At 44.4% G+C, this 22,698-nt stretch overlaps 4 non-coding genes across 4 annotated transcripts; 2 read left to right on the forward strand and 2 right to left on the reverse strand.

The window, feature by feature from the left end:
• Nucleotides 1–2,854: 2,854 nt before the first annotated feature.
• Nucleotides 2,855–2,927, reverse strand: trnav-aac (transfer RNA valine (anticodon AAC)). The gene has a single exon. It is a non-coding gene; the product is annotated as a tRNA-Val (tRNA).
• Nucleotides 2,928–8,538: 5,611 nt separating this feature from the next.
• trnan-guu (transfer RNA asparagine (anticodon GUU)) lies at nucleotides 8,539–8,612 on the forward strand. Its single transcript has one exon. It is a non-coding gene; the product is annotated as a tRNA-Asn (tRNA).
• A 6,103-nt stretch (nucleotides 8,613–14,715) lies between these two features.
• On the reverse strand, nucleotides 14,716–14,789 carry trnaf-gaa (transfer RNA phenylalanine (anticodon GAA)). Its single transcript has one exon. It is a non-coding gene; the product is annotated as a tRNA-Phe (tRNA).
• A 4,666-nt stretch (nucleotides 14,790–19,455) lies between these two features.
• On the forward strand, nucleotides 19,456–19,537 carry trnas-cga (transfer RNA serine (anticodon CGA)). Its single transcript has one exon. It is a non-coding gene; the product is annotated as a tRNA-Ser (tRNA).
• The last annotated feature ends 3,161 nt before the right edge of the window (nucleotides 19,538–22,698 follow it).

The following is a 22,698-nucleotide window of genomic DNA, read 5'->3' on the forward strand; positions in this document are numbered from 1 at the left end:
AGATTGTTTTAAAAGCCGGAAAGAGGGAAATATTGGTGGTTGATATTAAGTGTTGTACATTAACTCTTTCTGTTTCCGATTTACAATTTATCTTTGTGTGTGACTGATAGGAGCGGCTATAACGGAGCCCAGTGACTGGGTAACGAGCTGCACTGAATCATTGTCCTGTGTTACAGACCGGCTCGTTAGACCTGTTCATTTCGTCTCATCTCATTGTCAGCAAACAGGAAATTACTAAAGTTTCGGCTGGTGAATAACAGCTCGAAATATCAATCCTCTCTACCATTGGGGACAGAGTCTTCCGAAAAACAGGGATTTTCACTCGTGCAAATTTCATCCACATTTTCTGCTCTTCATTTCTCTGATCTGTTTGATGCGGCTTTCCCTTCAATTCACGACCTACAGGAAAAGCCCGATTTTACAGTCGAGTTTCGGGTCAAGAGGTATGGTGAGATTTTAAATAATTGAAATAGACCCTTTTTAACGCCAATATCGTCACCTACACGTTTGACGAATGCAAAGCGGCTTCACTCACGGTTTTGCTGCACAACTCGTTCAAAGATACTGTCGGTAATTGGAGGGTCTTTGAAGTGATGACACGAACATAACAGTTCGCGCTGCCATTTTCCTCAAGACGCTTCAGATTCATGTGGAATGATTTAGGTCTGGCGTTTAAATCTGTTCCCTTTTCACAAATCCGCGTTTGAACCTGTATCCTTCAGTATTTTTGATAACCAATACCAAATCGGTTTGTCCTGTATTTTACATTACTTTTTAAATATTACAGATAAGCAGAGCACTTGAGCTGTCACAGCTGTGGCTTTGACTTTTCACCCTCTCCTCCAGATCTCCCCGGCAACTGCCACTAATCACAATCTTCTGTCACAATTCTCCATCAGAAAGTTCCGAGCCGAGGTTTTCAAATGAAATAACGCCCATCTCTTCAATCAACGACAGCTCAGAGAGAGTTTCTCAGTTTCATTTCACACTTTTTCCAAATCCTCCTAAAAGCACCATCAAAAGTTGTCCTTTAGTTAATAATAAGATCAATAAAAGTTCTTATCTTCTGGGGTTTTGTTTCAGATTCCAGGGCTTTTAAAGTTCACTGCGTATATTTATCGAAGCGCATCTTGATTGGAGGCTTCTTGGAGAAATCGGAGAAAGATCACAAAGCGATCATTCAGAGACGGAAAATGAAGCTGTTTGACGGGAGCACTGATAGGACCGATTGTGCGCTGCTCTTGTGGCGCAAGCGCTCAGCGTGCGGTACTTTTATGAACTCCAGAAATGCCCAGGTTGTGAGTTTGAGCCTCATCTGGAACAATCGAACATTTTGAGTTCAAGGTACAACTGGTATGTTCCATAACGCATCTACTTCTTAGTGTTCCCATGTGAGCACTTGGGTTCCTCTGGTCTACCGTCTTGCAATAGCAGGTGTGAATTTACTTGTTTATAGGGGGAGAGGGGGCGATTAGCGGCAGCTGATATTGCAAAGGGGCCGGTACGAGATCTTTCAATCTTAAGAACGAAACATACAATTCTACTTTTCGTTTAGCGGATATTCATCAGTTGGAAGTTTCGTTTGGGGAAAATCTGGAAGGGAAATCGTCTCCCTGGTGTCACTGTGAAACGGGTGAAATTATTCAGCTCACAGATGTTAATACGCTGAAAGGTCGAGAGGCCTTTTCCAGCTCCCGTGTGGGACAAGTTTAGCTTTTGAGCCACAACAGAAAGTGTTATTTTAATTGCTGCTAACGAATGACAAGACATTGTTAAATAATAGCTACATCATGAAATAAATTTAAAACAGAAATAGATAGTTTCCTCGAAGTGAAGGGAATTCGGGGTTACGGGGAGCGGGCAGGAAATTGGACATGAATTTAGATTTGAGGTTAGGATCAGATCAGCCATGATCTTATTGAATGGCGGAGCAGGCTCGAGGGGCCGATTGGCCTGCTCCTGCTTCTATTTCTTATGTTCTTATTTGGCACAAACACGAATAATTGTAAACTCACGAGTTCACGGTCCATGTTTCTTACATCATGTTCAAAAGAAACAAGGATTCTCCTCAACACGTTGCTGACAATTTTATAACAGGGACCCTCACCCAATTTCGACATCTACGATGGATAATTCAGAGTCCTGCAATGAATATGTACGATAGGAACTTAACAAATAGCGAGCCTGCATAGCTCAGTAGATAGAGTAACAGACTTTTAAAACGGGTAGTGATCTGAGGATCCAGTGTTCTGGTTGTAAATTTTGAAACAGCTGGCAAGTTCTGTCTTCGCAGCGGAGCAGCAACTACGGGACAGACGATGCCTGCGATGTGTTGTCAAAGCTTCGGTGTTATCTTGTTTCCCAGGGATGGGCAGTAATGCGCTGCCTGAAGCGGCAATTGTAGCTTCCCGGCAGCAACGTGTGATTGGAGAGAGCGGGGCCGGACAGGCGGCCTGAATATTGTTGCTGTCGTGGCCTCACTCAATGCGGGAGCTGGGGAACATCGAACATCGAAAAACTGATCTGTTTGTTGCCGCGGCTGCAATGCTGTTTATAACTGTATTTATAAACCGTGGCAGCGCTGCAGGATCCTTCAATGACCTCTCACAAATCAACTGAAAACAATCGCAATGTGCAGCTTTGAGAGGGGCTTCCTGCACAGTCGGGGCATGAAACGTGAATGAGGGCGAGACACTGTCTGTATATGTGTAGTGTTTGAATGTGTATTGAACTATGCAGAGAATGGAAAATATATCGGTTCTGTGAGGTGTGGTATTTTATTCACATTTAACCACAGACCGAATTCTTGCTTTTTTTCAGACGTATTGATTTTCAGTGGGGAACTTTTTCAAAATGCTTCTGCCCGGTTTCGAACCGGGGACCTTTCGCGTGTTAGGCGAACGTGATAACCACTACACTACAGAAACTCTGTTATCCATTTCGCTATCGGAAAACTTCAGAAGATAGCTGCCGACTGCAAATGCTCTCAGTGTGGAAACGGGTCCCTTTCCCGTTCAGGGGATTAACTTCAACAAAATAGTTCACTGTATTAATTTCGCAATACTCATTAAACTCTGAAAAAAGACGAATCGTTGTTCAAATCGCCATTAATCAACTAATAACTTTCTGTTTCAGGCTGACGGAAATCCTAACTTTTTTTTATTCAATCACCAGGCAGAATACAGAACGTTCAGAGGGGAACTGAAAGGGGAAATAAGAGGGGCAAAGAGAGGGTATGAGAATGGACTGGCGGCCAACATAAAAGGTAATCCAAAGTCTTCCACAGGCATGTAAACATGAAACGGGTCGGAAGAACCCGACGCTGATTCGGGATCATATCGGAGATCGACTCATGGAGGCAGAGGGGGTGGCCCAAAAATGTTGCTGCCCGGTTTGAAACCGGGGACTTTTCGCGTGTTCGGCGAACGTGATAACCACTACACTACAAAAACTCGACTGCGCACGGTGTTATCGGAAACCCTCAGAACACAGCTGCCGTCTGCAAATGCTCTCAGTGTGGGAGACGGGTCCCTTTCCCGTTCAGCGAATTAACTTCTACAAAATAGTTTACTGTATTAATTTCGCAATACTCATTAAACTCTGAAAAAAGAAGAATAGTTGTTCAAATAGCCATTAATCAACTAATGACTTTCTGTTTCAGGCTGACGGAAATCCTAACTTTTTTTTTATTCAATCACCAGGCAGAATATGGAAAGTTCAGAGGGGAACTGAAAGGGGAAATAAGAGGGGCAAGGAGAGGGTATGAGAATAGACTGGCGGCCAACATAAAAGGCAAACCAAAAGTCTTCCACAGGCATGTAAACATTAAACGGGTAGTAAGAACCCGACTCTGATTTGGGAGCATCAAGGAGATCGACTCATGGAGGCAGAGGGGTTGGCCCATAAGACTGTGGACCAAAATCTGGAAAGTGGGTTGAGGCTCGATACCTCTTTTTCGGACAGCTCAGACACGAAGGGCCGAATAGCCTCCTTCTGTCGGGTAACTTTCTATGATTCCATGATATGATTGCCGTCTGTCTCGGAATGGTGTTAATATACAATCTACTATAAGTATACTTTAATCAAATTGGTGCCTCTGTTTCACTGTGAGAGCGAAGAGGCATTAATGTGTAGGCATTGACTGCAGCAGCTGGGTTGCCCCTTTACTTTTCCTCCTGTCCCAATCTTTCTTTAACCTCCTCTGCTGGTGTTGCAGGTTAGATCAGCCATCACCGTTCAAGGAAGCCTGAGAAGTCCATCAGGGGATAACACAAGAGACAGAGACAGGTAGAGATAGGGAAATGCATGCAATGAAAATAAACTGTATAAATAGAATTATACAGTCATTATTTTTTGAGTTCGTTCATGGGATGTGGGCGTCGCTGGCGAGGCCAGCATTTATTGCCCATCCCTCATTGCCCTTGAGGTATGGTTACAGTACAGAAGGAAGTTATTCAGCCAATCGAGCCCGTGCAGGCTCATTGTAAGAGCAACCCAGTGAGTCCCATTCCCCCGCTCCTTCCCGGCAGCCCTGCATTTTTTCCCTTCAAGTACTTATCAAATTCCTTTTTGAAAGCCACGATTGGATCTGCTTCCACCATCCTTTCAGGCTGCGCATTCCAGATTACAACTACTCGTTGGTAAAGAAGTGTTTCCCCATGTCGCCTTTGGGTCTTTTGACAATCACCTTAAATCTGTGTCCTCTGCTTCTCGACCCTTCCGCCAATGGGAACAGTTTCTATTTATTTACTTTATCTCAACTTTACATTATTTTGAACACTTCTATCAAATCTCCTCTCAATGTTCTCTGCTCCAAGGAGAACAACCCCAGCACGGGGTAAATGCGGTCAATTAGCTTTAATTCATTTATTTGAGCATTAAACAGCTCTTTGAACATTACTGTGACATTATGGTAGCGTGCCCTCGCGGCCTCAGGTGTTCCATCAAATTTCTACGGAGGCGTGGGTTTGAATCCCACTGCTGTTAGAATCTCTGCCAATGTTCATTTTGGCCTGTTCGCAGAAAACCCGATTGTCGTGCGATGGAGCAGAGGATGTGAAAGAAACTGAAAGTGAAAGTTCAGATATTATTTTCATCGCAATGACTGGACACTTTTCCACAGGTAAGGGCCTCTCACCTTAAGATTCTTTCCAGCAGAGTGGGACAGGTGATCAAAGTGACTGGGCTCCAGCGGCGCAACCAGTCAGTGCGCGGTCCTTATCTGACAGTCCAGGGCCGGGAAATGGCGAGGTTGTTAGTCGAGGCCCACCGAAACCAACCAATCCTTTTCCTTGTGAAAATTTCGGCCGGAGTTGAAGGTACAATTGGTGCGTTCCAAAATGCATCTCCTTCTTTGCATCGCCGTGTGGTTCCTCCGGCGTATGCTGTTGCAATAGCAGATGAGAACATTTCGGACTGAGATGAGGAGAAATTTCTTCACTCAGAGGGTGGTGAACCTATGGAATTCTCTACCACTGAAGACTGTGGAGGCCAAGTCAATGAATATATGTAAGAAGGAGCTGGATAGATTTCTCGTCACAAAAGGCATCAAGGGGTATGGGGAGAGAGCGGGAATATGGTATTGAGGTCCAGGATCAGCCATGTACGTATTGAATGGCGGGGCAGGCTCGAACGGCCGAATTTCCGACTCCTGCTCCAATTTTCTAAGTTTCTATTTACAATTGGTGTGTTTCGCAATGCATCTAGTTATTTGTTCAGCCATGTGGTTCCTCCAGCCTACTCTGTCGCAATCGCAGATGAGATGTTTAGTCTTCTTCGTTTACAGAGGGAGGCTTCGGAATTGGAGCTACAAACTATGATTTTGATCCATCTACAAATTATGGGATTTAGCTTGAGCTTTAAACCAGCGCGTTAGACCGCTCAGCCACGATACTTTCCATCTTGCGTTCTTCACGTGCTACTTTTACAGGAATAGAATTACTGCAAGCAAGAATTCTACCCCTCAAGCACCAATGCTCGCACCGCAGCAGGATGAATGTGTCCAGTTAGAAACCTGTCTGAAGGAACATCCCGTCTGACAGAGCTGGAAGTCCAGCAGATTGACTTTCGCGGTGAGCAGATGGTGAGCCTCCTTCTTAAGAGTGTTTCGCCAATCCAGCTCAGAGTGGATTAAGCATTATAAATTCGGGTGGGACTGGAGCCACTTGTATAAGAGCAAGTGGATGGGGGCTGTTTCCCTTCCTTGATAGATATTAATGATCCTGTTCCGGTTTCGCTGCAAAATTTCACTTCCCAGCTGCGAAATCAACGAACTAAAATTTAACGGTGGTGCGATGCGAACACACAATTTCTGAGCGAAAAGTCCGATGTGCTACCCATTGAGCGACTAAACCGGTTATGAATTATATGATTTCACATTACCCATATGCTGCTTATGAACTTTTGATGCGGTAGAGCAAGTGGTTCGAAAGCTCAATGGGGTTTCAAATGAACTCCTGAGAAAGTTTGTCAATGCATAGTGCTCTCTCTCCCTCTTTCTCTTCCTTTTGCTCTCTCTCGCTTTCTCTCTTGAGCTCTCACTCTCCCCGTTTATCGAAAGAGGGGTCGAATGGAAAGAGGTGGAAGTTATGTTTCAGCTGCGCAGAGATCTGGTGAGACGCCATCTGGAGGACAGCATTCAGTTCTGGGCACCCCAACTCAAGAAGTATGTATTAACCTGGAGGCTCGAGGGGCTGAATGGCCTATTCCTGTTCCTATTTTGCAATGAATGAAACAATAATTCAAGAATCGAGACGCTAATGTATCAGGATGAGTGAGTGAAGAATGTTTTCTGTTTGAAGTACTGATTTCATTCATTGAATGCTCCCAGTGTCCCAGCTCAGTGCAGTCCAGTCCAAACACCTGCTCGCACAAAGTGGCATTTTCTTTGTGAACACGAAAGACGTGTTCAGGCCATGACAGTACCGAGTGCGGGTAGGCCTGCGCGTGAAATGGAAAATTGAGGTGAAATACTCCTACAAGCAGCGGATGTCTCTGTTTCCATTTCCAAAATGCACGAATCGATGCAGCTCCTGGGAAAGCTACGAGGCGAGGCAGGGCTGCAGTGGATCATTTGAAGCAACTGGAACGCAAAAGATTCCGCCCGTTTCACGTGGCATCTCCTGTTTCTGACTATTTTTCCCCTCCCGCTTCCTCTACTCCTCCAGCTGCCAGGTGAATTAGATGCTTGATGAAAACACAGGGGAATTCATGAATCCCATCCTGACCTGGACAGCAGGGAGAGAGGGAAAGAACAGTGCTGGCCATTGAGAAGGGATGGATTTTGCACATGCCGGGAAAATAGACACAAAGATCTCATCTCCCTGCTTCTTTGGTATGTGGGATATCTTTATGCTCAGGTGATGATATCACTGCCCCCCCGGCCCATGATCTCCACTCGCACTCTCCTTCCAATCTCGCACACCTTTGCTTAGGTTTGAAATCGTGTCAGTTTTCACACTGGGATTCAATTTGAAGAAAGCGATGCTGTGATAACCTGGGGCTATTGAGGAGTTGCAGTGCAAGAAGGCTAATGATAACAGTGACAGTTCTGACACTATGAGCGACAGTTAAAGGTGAACAACATTTAAAGTCTCATGCAGCAGGTCTGGGTCCAAATCTTTCACGTGGCATCTCCTTCTGCTCCTGTCACTCATTTACCTCCACGGAGAGTTCATTTGGAATTCCTGTGCTGCTGCATTGCGCATTTTCCAGTTCTGCTTCGAACAATCGGGACTTTAAAGGCACCTCTGTGACCTGCACTTTCTTTCAATGAGTTTAGTTCGCTTTGCATTCGACTGTCAAATCGCTTTCGGATTTCATCTCAATGAACCAGACTGTGACCGCATTGTATCTGTCAGCGTGTAAGTGGCGAGGTTGGGGTCAGCAGGGGTCGGTTTCAACTTTTGAAATCTCACCAATTACAAGAAAAAAGAGACATTGAATCAAACTGTCCCTGTCAGTGATGAATTGAATGAATATCGCTCCAAGCAGATCTGGACAATGCGCAGTGCAGCCGCACAGGAGTTCCAAATCCACCTTCTCGCCACTCGGCAATCGCATTATCTGAAATTTACTATGACCCAGTGTCACCGCGCTGAAATCGAATGTTTGTCAGCCACATTTTTTCTTAACATCATAGTTACTGGTTTAATGGTGAAAACTGCCGTCCGCTGCACTGTAAGTACAAGAGACAACTTTGTAGACACCGTGTAGTGCCACAGACCTGCTCGTTGGACCTGCTCGTTTCATCTCATCTCATTTTCACCACACCTGAATATTACTGGAGCAGAGAATGGAGAATCACAGCTCGAAAAATCAATCCTCTCTGCCACGATGCGACTAAGACTTCCAACATACAAATGTTTAATGGCAAGGTGAGTTTAATGTTCAGAAATAATAGAGCACAGATTTTCACTCATGCAAGCTTCACACCCTTTATTTTGGAAAAGTAAACTGATAGTGGAGAGATGTTATATTGATCGCGGCAACCTGAATTTTTAGCTGGTTGAATCAATGGCTCAAAAACAAACGTGTCGTGTCTCTGTGGCGCAATCGGTTAGCGCGTTCGGCTGTTAACTGAAAGGTTGGTGGTTCGAGCCCACCCAGGGACGGGAGGGAAAATTTTACCTTAAGTTTCATGGTCTCGCATTTCCTGTTTTCAAATATATGTTTTGTCTGCAAAAAAATGCACGGTTTCAATGGCCAGCTGAGCACGGCCAATCTTCCACCATTTAGCCTTCACGGAAATCAGAATTCTTCTTGACAGACAAGGTCGAAAGATTTCAGGAGAGCCGCTTCACTCTGACATGGATGTTTCTGCAGTGAGCGACACCAGACTGTTTCCACAATAAATGTCAGTCCTTTTATTTTCGAAACGCAAAATTGTTTTCGCATTCCGAAGGGTTTCAGTTCATTTGTGAACTCCACCACTGACACTGCTGAAGGTTGTCGGCTCAGGGAGTGGGACCTCCAGGAGTGGACTGTAAGAAAGCTGGGTTTCGGCATCCTGATAAATATCTGCCGAGGAACCAGAGGAAACCTTACGAAGGAACCGTCTGGGGTTTTACCTGTTAGTTTAGGTCTCAGGGTGAATGATTCCTGACTCCCCGAACTGTCTTACATTTAACTCAGGTCAGATCAGGATCAATTCAGTTTATAGAAGGATAGTGTCAAATATCACCCACAATCGAGGGGGTCAAAATCAGCCATTAGAGAAGCTACGAGATCATTGGAAAAGAAGATGGTGCACAATTGTGGGAATAAAAGCAAACGCCTTTTCAGCTGCGTCGGGAGTCAGAAGACCATGAAAGATAGTTTAGGTCCACTGAAAGGCAGTTCAGGACAGATTCCCGGACGATGGCAGAGCTGTTAAATGATTATTTCTCATCAGCCTACAATCCTGTGATTGATGCTGAGATTCCAGCTGTGGGATGTGCTGTCGACAATAACATCATAAATATTAAAATAGAAAGTGATGTCATCTTGGATAAAATACGAAATCTCAAAATAGATTGTGCTCCAGGTCCAGATGATATTCACCCACGGGTGTTTTAAGAGATGGGACGGGTGGTCTGTGAGCCCCTTGCCTGTATCTTCAACAGCTCAATAGAGTCAGGGATTGTCCCCTGAGATTGGAAGGTAGCTCACGTAGTTCCCATTTTCATTAAAGGGGACAAATCAGAGACAGGGGATGACGGGCCCATCAGTGTGACATCGATCAGATGGAAGATGCTTGAATGGATCCTAAGCGATGCTGTTTTGACCACGGGGAAAGAGAAGGAGCCATTAGAGATACTCAACGCGGCTTCCGAAAAACAAGGTCGTGTCTTACAAACTTGCTTGAGTTTTTTGAAGAAGTTGCTGGGTTAGTGGATGATGGTAATCCGGTTCACATTGTCCATCTCAGGGGTGTCAAACTCATTTTCGATGGTGAGCCTGATCTGATAACATGGCACTTGTCCTGGGCCACATTCCGCAAAAGTTATTAAACTGGAAATAGATGAAGATTAACTATATTGGTACTTACTTACGTTTAGATTTTATTTATTGCTACTGTTGCTCCCGATACCTGGCACCTCTTAGCTTGAACCATTGCATCAATATTTGGAGTAAATGACTGGGCTGTGTGATGTCTTGGATAAAAACATGAGGAGAACTTGTCATTAAAGAACTTTGGAAGTGATTTCCACAATTTCACAACTCCCTGTGTAAAGAGATTTCTCTTGATCACTGCACTAAAGCAGAAAGTAGGGGTTAAGGGTCGCTACTCAGACTGGTAAAAGGTGGAAAGTGGTGTTCCACAATGATCGGTGCTGGGACGACAGTTCACAATTTATATAAACGATTTGGACTCGGGAATCGGATGGACAATTTCAAAATTTACGGATGACACCAGTTTGAGGCGGGGTAAAGCTGATACTGATCAAGACTACAAAAATATACAAGAAGACATTAATAAACTTGCAGAATGGGGGTGTAATTGGCAAATTAATTTTAATAAAGATGAGGATGAAGTGGAGCATCTTGGTAGCAAGAACAAGGAGGCCTCATAATGCTTGGATAATAAGAGTCTATATGGGGTAGAGGAGTAGAGAGATCTGGGGACACAGATCCACAAATCACTAAAATTAGTGATGCAGGTTAAAATAGCCATTAAAAAGCAAACCAAACACTCGGGTTCAATTCTGGAGGGATAGAATTGGAAAGCTATGTTAAACTTGTATAGAACCTTGATTAGACTACACTTGGAGTACTGTGAACAGTTCTGGTCTCCATATTATATGTAGGATATAGAGATACTGGAGAAGGTGCAAAAAGGATGTCACCATTTTAGTGGTCGCTGGATTTGGTGTCTCTGTGTAACTGATCCCTGTATTTGGTGTCCAAATGTAAATAATCCCTGGACTTGGCGTCTCAGTGCAAGTGGTCCCTGGATTTGGTGTCTCTGTGTAAGTGGTCTCGAGATTTCGTATCCCTGTGTACGTGTCCTTGGATTTGGTGTCTCAGTGTTAGTGTTTCCTGGATTTGGTGTCCCAGTGTAAGTGGTCCCTGGATTTGGTGTCTCAGTGTAAGTTGTTCCCGGATTTGGTGTCCAGTGCAAGCTGCCCTCGATTTGCTGTCACATTGTTCGTGGTCCCTTGTGTATTGAGGCATCGCTCGTGGAATTTTTCACCTCCTTCCACTTTTGCAAAAATTGTTGCCAGCTTATTAAAGCCATTAACTGGCTCTCGGGTAGGGCACAGAAAAAATGAGACATCGTCAGTTTCCCTGAGAATGACAGGTCTGAATTCGTGTGAGAGAACATTTAGCAATTAAACCAGACTGGGCGGGTCGGGCCTGAGTTGCGACTGACTAACGGAAAAGTAGCGGCCAGGGAAGGGCTGAGCACTCAGGTTTCTGTATAATTTATTTATTTATTATGTTTGTTGCTTCCCTGGCACCAACCTCGATGGGATGACAATAATTAATTTTCTGTTCACCAATTCCGGCTTTCAATTGCGGGGCATTTCCCCACAGTCCCCCGTGCCTCAGAATGTGCCCTATCAATGAATACAGGAGTCCAGTGCGCGGTGCCAGGACCGGGCTGTGCTATGAGCATGCGCAGTGCGAGTGGTGGCGAAGGACTGAGGAGGAACAGGCGTGTCGGAGGCCGGGGGAAGACGGGGGAGTAATTGGACCTATGGTTAGGCGGAGAAGCGTCACAAGCACCTGATGGCGTCTTGAGGCCACAAATCCGAGTCCACAGGCCCAGTGTTTGCACCTCGGTGACAGGCCCGACCAGCAGCCGTCCGAAAATCAGTGTGACTGGCCGCCATCTTGCGAGCGGAAGTCATGGTAGAATCTTGGCGCATGCGCGACCATCTTGGCACTGGAACAACGAGTGGGCGGGGTTTCAGGGTCCCAGTGACCGGGAACAAAGAGTGGGCGGGGTTTCAGGGTCCCAGTGACCGGTTACAAAGAGTGGGCGGGGCTTCTGTGTCCCAGTGACCAGGAGAGAAAACCATTGCCTCATTTATTTTATCCTCACTCTGCCCACAGCGGGTGTAGACCTGAACCCAATCAGAGGAGAGGGAGGGAGAAAACTGGGAGAGGAGGGAAGAAATATTGGAGATGGTGGGATGGGTTTGGATTTCAGCACAGGGAGGAGGGAGAGTGTGTGGGACGGGGATTTACGGCTTTGGCGGAAAAGAGAGGATGTAAAGTTCCATAGAAACTAGAATTGTCTGTTCCAAATTTCGATCCTTTATTTAGAGTGATGACTTTTGTGAACTTTTACAGGGTATCAGAAGGGGAGGATTTGCAGACGGGAAATTCAAACCAAATATCACATCAAGATCTGACAGAGTCACTCGATTCACCAGGACCTGAATATCATCGACCTTTGAATGTGGAAGGAGAAATGTTTGTCTTTTCTGTCTGTGGGACAAGAATACAAACATCAGTGTGACTGGAAAAGCACCGAGACACACACACCCGAGTGAGAGTGTTCCAATGCACTGACTGTGCAAAGAGCTTTCACCAGTTACACAGTCTGAAAAAACATTGCACCATTCACAGCGGGGAGAAACCGTACACGTGTCCTGCGTGTGGACGAGGCTTCAACTGATCGTCCAACCTGGAGAGACACAAGGAGACCCGGACCACGGAGAAACTGTGGAAATGTGGGGACTGTGGGAAGGAATTCAATTACCCATCAGAGCTGGAAAGTCATCGACGCAGTCACACTGGGCAGAGGCAGTTCACCTGCTCCAAACAAAGCAGGAAAAGCACAGTTTCCGTTCTGGGGTGCGTTTCCTGATCTCACCGGAGTGGGACTGAGCCCCACAGAGCAGGAATATCCCAGGCCTGTGCTGAGTTTTCTATTGTCAGGCTCGTGGTTTCGAGCCCCACTTCGGGTGGTTTGTGTTTTTATCTTTAGGCTGATTTCACAAGCGATCCTCAGTTCCAAATTCCCCCGGCAGAGAGTTCAAGGAGTATTTGATATAAATTAGATTCAAGGGCAGTATCAGAAATGTCCTCCTTGATTCTGGACATTGATCTCTCTCCAACCGCTCGCTGCTACTGATTGAAATTTATTTCAATTCACCTGCAGCTCGGGATCAGTGCGGATCAAAGTGTCTGCGGGCCCATCTCTCCCTTCAGAGCCCATCAGTGCCGGGAAAAGAATGGAAATTTTACAGACATTACGTGTTCTGTAACTTCTCATGAAAACTAAAGTGTTTTTCACTCCGTGTCCAAAACTGTGTGGTCTCCCCTGGTGTGTCCACTTTCTGTGTTTATAAACACTTTGGTGTATTTCGTTCCGTGTCCATAACTGTGAAGTCTCCCCTGGTGTATTACCATTTTGTGTTTATGAAGAGTGTAAATTATTGACTGGGGGTTTGTGTGTTGGGGGTTTGAGGGTGAGCTCTGATTCCCGCTACCTGATGGCTTCAATGGATGAAAGAATGAATGAGAGAGAGGCGCGATGTGGGAGACGGGATGATAGAAGAATGTGTCCACGAACCTGGTTAAAAGTGGCCCAAACACAAGATAATATTAAGATATCATCAGCAGAACATTAACATAACCTGAGTTCCGAGATCTGGTCGGGTCCCATTCCCCCGAGGTAAGGAATGAGCGGGAGAGGCAATTCCACCCGGTTGATGTTTGTTTTTTCCAAAGCAACGCCATACACTCTAACTTGGGATGGAGTCGATATAGCTTAGTTGAGAATCCAAAAATTTGAAAGTCCCTGGTTGAATCCCGAATTTCAGCAAAATTTGGTTGTTTGGATCTCGTTCTTTGGGTCGAATCTCGCATTAATTTACACAGAAATTTTAACCGGCGCTGGAGGCTTGGGGAAGGAGTAGAGAAGCATCAAGGATGAGAAATATTGATAGCATCTTTATTTAGCTTTATTTCTTTCTGCATTTTTCTCTGTTTTTTGCCTCTCTCAGCGCCGGCGAACATGTGATTTGAAGCATTTGATTTCTGAACTGATGCCTTTTCCTCATCTCCGCTCTGTCTGTTTCTAACTGCTTGTGATCATTAAAGGGAACAAGCACCGAGTTAAACGTTTATCAGCAAACCGACAGAGAGATATCACAGCGGGAATAAAACTCGTTGCTTCACATTGTTAGATACTCAGTGACTCAGATTGTAATGTGTGTCAGTCAACATACCCGGATACTGAGTGACACAGTTTGTAATGTTTTTTTCAGTAAACACACCCGGATACTGTGTGACACGGATTGTAATGTTTTTTCAGTAAACACACCCGGATACTGTTTGACACGGATTGTAATGTTTTTCAGTAAACATACCCGGATACTGCGTGACACAGATTGTAATGTGTGTCAGTAAACATACCCGGATACTGAGTGACACAGATTGCAATGTGTGTTAGTAAACATGCCCTGATACTGAGTGACACAGGTTGTAATGTTTGTCAGAAAGCAGACCTGGAAAAATGGTTCCGGAAATGGAAAGAAATGGAGAGATGGGAAAAGAGACAGACGGAAAGAGATGCAGACACGGAAAGGCGAGTGAGAAAAGAAGGATAAATGAAGAATGAACAGAAAGATTTTTTTTCTCCGTCCCAGGGACAAAGATATATCAAACATTGCTGTGAACGCTATTTCTAACACAATTTCCTCTGACTTTTTGCGTGAATTTCCGTGTTTGTAAAGTCCGGATTTTCAAAGTCACTAAAGTAATATCATCAATTACTGATGGCCCATACGGGGATCGAACCCGCGACCTTGGCGTTTTCAGCACCACGTTCTAACCAACTGAGCTAACAGGCCATTTTTACTTTTTACGTCAATCGGTTTGGGGCACGCATTGGGTGGTCTGTGTTTTACTTCTCACACTGCGTAATGCGGTTATTGCAGGATCATTGAACACACCACATCCCTTAAACATTGTTACTTGTTTCTGCATAAAACTGGCAAGGGTGTAAATCGAAATTAACAGATAAGGAGCACTTTAATGCGACAAATTTAATTCTGGTGATAATTATGTTCTGAACAGTGAAAAGCCCACCCCTGAAACACTGCTCCGCTGTTAAACCAGTGGGCAGGGCCCTGAGTCCTGCCAAAATCGTGTGCTGAGGTTTCTGTGGTGTAGTGCTCATCATGTTCGCCTTTTACGTGAAAAAGCTCGATTTCATTTCCCGCATAAAAACATAGTATTGAGGAACTTGCTTCGGATAAACCCCCAAGCGTCAACTTGTGCTTGGAGAAGGGACAATTCTTGTTCCTTTCTGTTAACTTTAACAACGGCTGTACCAAATTCCAGGTGTCGTAAACGATCAATATTTGAAACCAGACCCTTAAAATGCAGTCTGGAAAGTGGAAAACGGTGAAAGTGCATCACATACAAAGCACAAAAACTTATTTAAAGTTTCATTATCCATGTTAGTATTTCCGTGATTCTGCAGCATAAAGTTATCGGTTACAACAATTATTCATCTTTCACAGAATTACATTAGTTTCATGAATTAATTTAACAACGTTCATTGGTTACTGCAACCACAAGCTTTAGCTCGGTGAAATATTAATGTTGTTAATCATGCGATGTGATGTTTTTCTCTGGTACAATCATTCAGCGCGTTCGGCTCTTAACCCAAAATTTGGTGGTCCGATGACCCCCAAGGGACGATACAATATCCCCGATTTCAATGCGTGTTTTCATTGTAAGAAAATGCACCATAAATGAATTTGATGAAACGTGACCAATATTGTTGACTTGAAATAGTTAGTGTGCAACTTGACATTGCACCACATCGGAATCCAAATTAAGATTCGGGGCCAGAAAAGCAGATGATGCACGGAGGCAGAGGGCAAGGCTGAAGTATTAAATGAGTACTTTGCATCTGTCTTCACCAAGGAAGAAGAAGCTGCCAGAGTCAGTAAAAGCGGAGGTCGTGGAGATGCTGGATGGGATAAAAATTGATAAAGAAGAGGTACTAGAAAGGCTGGCTGTAATTAAAGTGGGTAAGTCACACGGTCCTGAGATATGGGGGTGGTGCCAGACGACTGGAAAACCTCAAATGTTACTCCCTTTTTAAAAACGTGTGTAAGGATAAACCCAGCAACGACAGGCCAGTCAGTTAAAACTCGGTGGTAGAGAAGCTTTAGGAAACGATAAATACGGGATAAAAATAACAGCCAGTTCGACAAGTGTAGATTAATAAAGGAAAGCCAACACGAATTTGTTAAAGGCAAATCTTGTTTAACTAACTTGATTGAGTTTTTCGATGAAGTAAAGTGCCACATAATAGGCTTGTCAGCAAAATTGAAGCCCATGGAATAAAAGCATGGATATTAAATTGGATAAATGACAGGAAACAGACAGTCGTGGTGAACGGATTTTTTTCGGACTGGAGGAAGGTAGACAGTGTTGTTTTCCATGGGTCTGGACGAGGACCACTGCTTTTTGATATATATTAATGACTTGGACTTGTCCGGACAGGAACAATTTCAAAATTCATAGATAACACAAAACTAGGAATTGTAGTAAACAGTGAAGAGGATAATAATAGTCTTCAAGAGTACACAGACGGGCTGGTGGAATGGGCGGACACATGGCAGATAAAATTTAATGCAGAGAAGTGCGAACTGATATATTTTGGCAGGAAGAATGAGGAGAGGCAATATAAACTAAATGATACAAATGAGGTGCGGGAATAGAGAGTCCTGGGGGCATATGTACACACATCTTTGAAGGTGGCAGGACAGGCTGAGAACGTGGTCATGGGCTTTATAAATAGAGGCATAGAGTACAAACTCAAGAAAGTTATGTTGAACCTTTATAAACACTGGTTCGGCCACAACCAGAGCATTGTGTCCAATTCTGGGCACCGCATTTTAGGAAGGATGTGAAGGCCTTAGAGAGGGTGCAGAAAAGATTTAATGGAATGGCTCCAGGGATGAGGGACTTCAGTTATGTGGACAGACTGGAGAAGTTGGGATTGTTCTTATAGCAGAGTCGGTTGAAAGGAGATTTGATTGAAGTGTTCAATATCATGAAGGGTTTAGAAAAAGTAAATAAAGAGTAGCTGTTCCCATTGGCAGAAAGGTCGAGAACCAGACGACATAGATTTAAGGTGATTGGCAAAGAAACCAAACGCGAAATGAGTAAAAATTTTTTACGCAGAGAGTTGTTATGATCCAGATGTGCTGTCTCAAACGGTGGAAGCTGATTCAATCGTGGCTTTCAAAAAGGAATTGGATAAATATTTGAAGGGAAAAATTGCAGGGCCACGGGCTAACAGCGGGGGAATGAGACTAACTGGATTGCTCTTACAAAGAGATGGCACGGTCTGGATGGGCCGAATTGACTTCCATCTGTGCTTTAACCATTCTATGATTCGATGATTGGATGGACAGAGCGGTCTAAAAGGACAGGCGATCGGTTGTGGATAGCAGGGAAACTTTCGACTGGTTGCACGGCTGTGTTACTGACGGCTCGTTGGTCTCGGATTATGATTTTCACTTTGGGCGTTTCACTTATTGATATGTGAGAGGTCCGGGGTTCAAATTCCCGGACGAGCCCTCCTGTGTCACTATTTTCAGTGGAAATTCATTCATTTGTTTCCCACATCTTTCCAGCGTTGCAGAATACAGGATTGACTTAGTTTCAGAGAATGTTTGACGTTCAGAGGCCAGAACGCAGAGGGTTTGTCGACGCAAAACCACACAGGGAAAGGAAAATGTCTCAACGTGGTGTGCAGATTGAAGCTGAATGTGAATGTATCCTTTTTCAGGCGATCTCATCGGTGCAGAATGAAAATGCTCTTGAATCGGCCGGGAATCAATCCCCGTCTCCTCGGGTGGCAGGTGAGAATTTTACCAGTGAAACAGCAACGTCCGGACGGTAGCGGCTGCATGTGTCCAGTTGGAAACATGTCTGAAAGAACATATAGTCTCACAAATCTCCTGTGAGTACCCTGTGCATTCTGATTTACAGCCGTGCATCAAAGGCGTTCGCAGCTGCGGCAGTCGAGTGGTTAAGATGTTCGATCTGAAACCCAATGGGGTATTCCGGCAGAAGTTGGAATCGTGCTATCGGCGCTATTGTGTAAAGTTTTGTTCAATGCTCAAATAAATATGAACTGGAGATAACGGGCTGCAATCCCTTCCCTCAGTGAGATACTCCACCGAGGCAGATCCTTTTAATTGGGAGCCCAGTGGTCTCTTGCCAAATATCAAGATACGTGAAGGGAACTTCACAATATTCCACAACTGTCCAAAACTGGGCACCACACTTTATAAAGGATGTGAAGGCATCAGAGAGGGTGGAGAAACATTTACTGGAATGATTCCAGGGATGAGGTCTTCAGTTACGTGGGTAGACTGGAGAAGCTGGTGTTGTTCCCTTAGAGCAGAGAAGGTTGAGTGGAGATTTGATAGAAGTGTTCAAAATCATGACGGGTTTAGATAAAGTAAATAAAGAGAAACTGCTCCCGTTGGCGGAAGGGTCGAGAACCAGAGGACGCAGATTTACGGTGGTTGACAAAAGAACCATAGGCGATATGAGGAAAAACTTTTTAAACTAGCGAGTAGATATAATCTGGAATGCATCGGCTGAAAGGGTGGTGGAAGCAGAATTAATCGTGGTTTCTAAAAGGAATTGGATAAGTATTTGAAGGGAAAATATTTGCAGGTGTCCGTAGAAAGAACGGGGGAATGGGACGATCTGAATTGCACTTAAAGAGAGCCGGCACAGGCTCGATGGGCCGAATGGCCTCCATCTGTGCAGTGACGCTTCTATGATTCCCAATCTCCATCTTAAATTCTGCTGACTTGATGTTAGGTTTTTTCTGTACTTTTATCTCTCCATCTCTCTCTGTCTTTGTCTCTCTGTGTTTCCCCTGATGGACTTCTCAGGCAGCCTTGAACGGCCATAGCTGATCGAACCTGCGACACCAGCAGAGAAGGGTGAAGATAGAATGACTGAGACGGTAGGAAAAGTAAAAATCTAACCCAGATGATGAATTCGCAGCTAATGTCTACACATTAATGTCTCTTCGTCCTCACAGTGAAAACATCAGTAATTTTATTCCACTATAAAAAGAAAGAAAGTCTTGTATTTATAAAGCGCTTTTCACGACCTCAAGACCTCCCAAAGTGCTTTACAACCAATGAAGTATTTTTGAAGTGTAGTCACTGTTATACTTGTGGGAGAGTGGATAATCTGCGGATGCCGAGGGAGACAACAATGTAACATTAGAGCAATTAATTCTGCAAAGTCTCACTTGGCATTACAAGTCGCACATTGAAAACGAATGTGGTAAAGAGAGGCTAATATTGTTGATATGAAATAGTTAGTGTACAACTTCACATTGCTGCACATCGGAATAGAAAAAGTGATCGGATGGATTGCCGGATGGCCGATCGGCGATGAGTGGCACCGAATTCTGCACTGGTTGCACCCTTTTGGTAGCAGTAGCTGTCAGGTTATTTCACAGCTGCGATGGCCGAGTGGTTAAGGCGTTGGACTCGAAATCCAATGGTGTTTTCCTACGCAGGTTCGAATCCTGCTCGTAGCACTATTTCTTAAAGATTTGTTCAATGTTCAAATAAATATGAACTGGAGTTGATGGACCGTGTTCCCTCCCTCAGATAGATGCTCCAGCGAGGCAAACGCTTCCAATTCGGAGTCCAATTGTCATTTGCAAAGTTGCACGGCATGTGAAAGAATCTCTCCCAAGCTCCATCTTAAATTCTGCTCGTTCGCAGAGCTTGATATTTATACTATTTGTTTCTATACTTTAATCTCTCCCTGTCTCTGTCTCTTGACTCTCTGAGTTTTCCCCTGATGGACTTCTCAGGCTTTCTTGAACGGCCAAGGATGATCGAACCTGCAACACCAGCAGAGAAGGGTAAAGATGGAAAGACTGAGACGGGGGGAGAAGCAAAGGTGCAACCCAGCTGATCAATTTTTAGCTAATATACACACATTTATGTCTCTTCGCCCTTACAGTGAAAACATCAGCAATTTGAGTACATTGCACTTATAGTATAGTGTTCAAATGCGGATGTCGAGACAGACACCAGTCGATCCGTTGCCATGGTGATGACCGAATCTAAACACTGGACCACAAGGAAACGCTGAAAATTCTTTGCTGCGAACAGGCAGTCCAACGCGGCCTTTCCTGCTTGCCTCTTTGTAATTCAGGTAATTTTCCTGCCAGACAAGCTGCTCGCACAAAATGGCATTTTCTGTTCAAACTACGATCGCGACAGAAGGTCATGTTCAGGCAATGAAAGCACCAAGTGCAACTCGGCATGTACATGAAATGGAAAGAGAGGTAAAATACTCCCACAAGCTGCTGATGGACATGTTTCCATTTCCAAAATTCACTCACCGAATGCAGCTCCTGGGAAAACTGCAAGGCCACGCAGGTCCATCGTGAATCATCTGAAGCAATTGGCAGTTTAATGTAGCATCTCCTCCTGCTTCTGTCGGGGGTGAAGAAGAGACACCGTCGGTATCTGCGTACAGTTTGGTTTTGTACAGAACTGTACGGCCAAGGGTGATCGAACCTGCAACACCAGCAGAGAAGGGTAAAGATGGGGCTGTGAGATATTCTATATTATTCATATTTAACCACAAGAATATCCGCAGTCAGAAGCTGAAAAGAAGGGAGAGATGAGAGGCCTGAGAAAAAACACAGAGCTGAATGAATCACGGAAGAGTGAAACAAAATTAAATCTTACCAGTTCCACTGTGTTCCGTGTGCAACCTTGGGATCCCCGACCACATGAGTTCGATTCTAAATCAGGGAATTAACTTTAGCAAGAGTTATGAAATTATTAAATAAATTACATGAAACTAATTAAACCCTGTTGGTAGATGAATGACTGTTTTATTCACCATTAATCAAACGATAACTTTCTATTTCATACTGAAGTAGATGCTGACGTGGTTATCGAGAGACAATCAAAACTTTAATAAGATTTTTATGCTTTGCAGGTGAACAAATTTCATCATTTTACAGACTGTATCTTAAGGGTATGATTAAAATCTCAGTGCAGCTGTTGTTAAATTTAAAATGAATAGGCGATTGTCACCGTTTATCACAGGAACGCCCGAACCGGTTCTACGATCAAGATGAAAGTAACGCAACGAGCAACATCTGATACAAAAATCCCCAACGTTTTGCTTTTCCAACATAAAGGGTGTGACATTTATTCTCTGAACATAGAAACAGTCTGGTCTCGCTCACGACAGAAATCTCCATGTCACAGTGAACCATCTCTCCTGCAGCGAGTGCGGCCTCCCTTAGGGCCTTTCGGGGGCTTGTCTGCCAAGGAGAATTGTGATTTTCTTGCTTCCAAAACATACATTGAAACCCTGGAACTTTGAGGCGAAGAATCCTGAGGAAAAATCAAATCAGAGCTCGAACCATCAAACTTCCGTGCAAACCGACAGCACCAACTAGACAGGCGAAGAGGTCACTTGCTGAACCAATAATTAATTGGGCTAAACTTTGAGTTTGCAGCGACCAATATAACAACTGTCTGCAGTCAGTCCAAAATGAATAGTTGAAGCTTGGAGGAGTGAAAATCCAAACAGCCGGTCTTCACTCTTAAACCAGCAACTATGAAGAAAAACATGCCGGAGAAATACTCGATTTCAGCGCGGTGACAATGGACCAGAGTAAAGCTCAGTTAATATGATTGGTGAGTGGCTGGAGGGTGGATTTGGAACTCCTGACCGATTGCACTGTGCATTTTCCAGATCTGCTTGGATCACCAATCCCTTCAATTCATCACTTACATGGACAATTCGATTCTCGGTTTCTTTTCGCTGACGCTTGGTGAAATTTTACAAATTAGAAGCGATCAGTGTCAAAGCTAACCACGTCACCGACATGCTCGCAGATACAAAGCGGCCACACTCTGCTTCAGCTAGATGAAAGCCGAGAGCGATTTCACGGTCAAATATAATGGCGAACAAAACTTAATCAAAGAAAGTGCAGGTCGTTGAGTTGCTTTTAAAGTCCTGATTGTTTGCATTGAACTTCTCCCCAATGCGTTTGAGAGCCACGTGGGGCGATTTGGGGACTTCATTTCCTTTTATGCCGAAGTTTCAAATGCAGTTCAAGGTCAAAAGTCCTGGGACCACTGTTGTTCGCAATTTATCGCTGCTGGGACCACTGTTGTTCACAATTTATCGGTGCTGGGGCCACTGTTGTTCACAATTTATCGGTGCTGGGACCACTGTTATTCACAATTTATCGGTGCTGGGACCACTGTTGTTCACAATTTATCGGTGCTGGGACCACTGTTGTTCACAATTTATCGGTGCTGGGGCCACTGTTGTTCACAATTTATCGGTGCTTGGACCACTGTTGTTCACAATTTATCGGTGCTGGGATCACTGCTGTTCACAATTTATCGGTGCTGGGACCACTGTTGTTCACAATTTATCGGTGCTGGGACCACTGTTGTTCACAATTTATCGATGCTGGGGCCACTGTTGTTCACAATTTATCGGTGATGGGACAACTGTTGTTCACAATTTATCGGTGCTGGGACCACTTGTTGTTCACAAATTATCGGTGCTGGGACAACTGTTGTTCACAATTTATCGGTGCTGGGACCACTGTTGCTCACAATTTATCGGTGCTGGGACCACTGTTGCCCACAATTTATCGGTGCTGGGACCACTGTTGTTCACAATTTATCGGTGCTGGGACCACTG

This window comes from Heptranchias perlo, chromosome 20 (assembly GCF_035084215.1).
Source record: "Heptranchias perlo isolate sHepPer1 chromosome 20, sHepPer1.hap1, whole genome shotgun sequence".
Lineage (NCBI taxonomy): Eukaryota > Metazoa > Chordata > Chondrichthyes > Hexanchiformes > Hexanchidae > Heptranchias > Heptranchias perlo.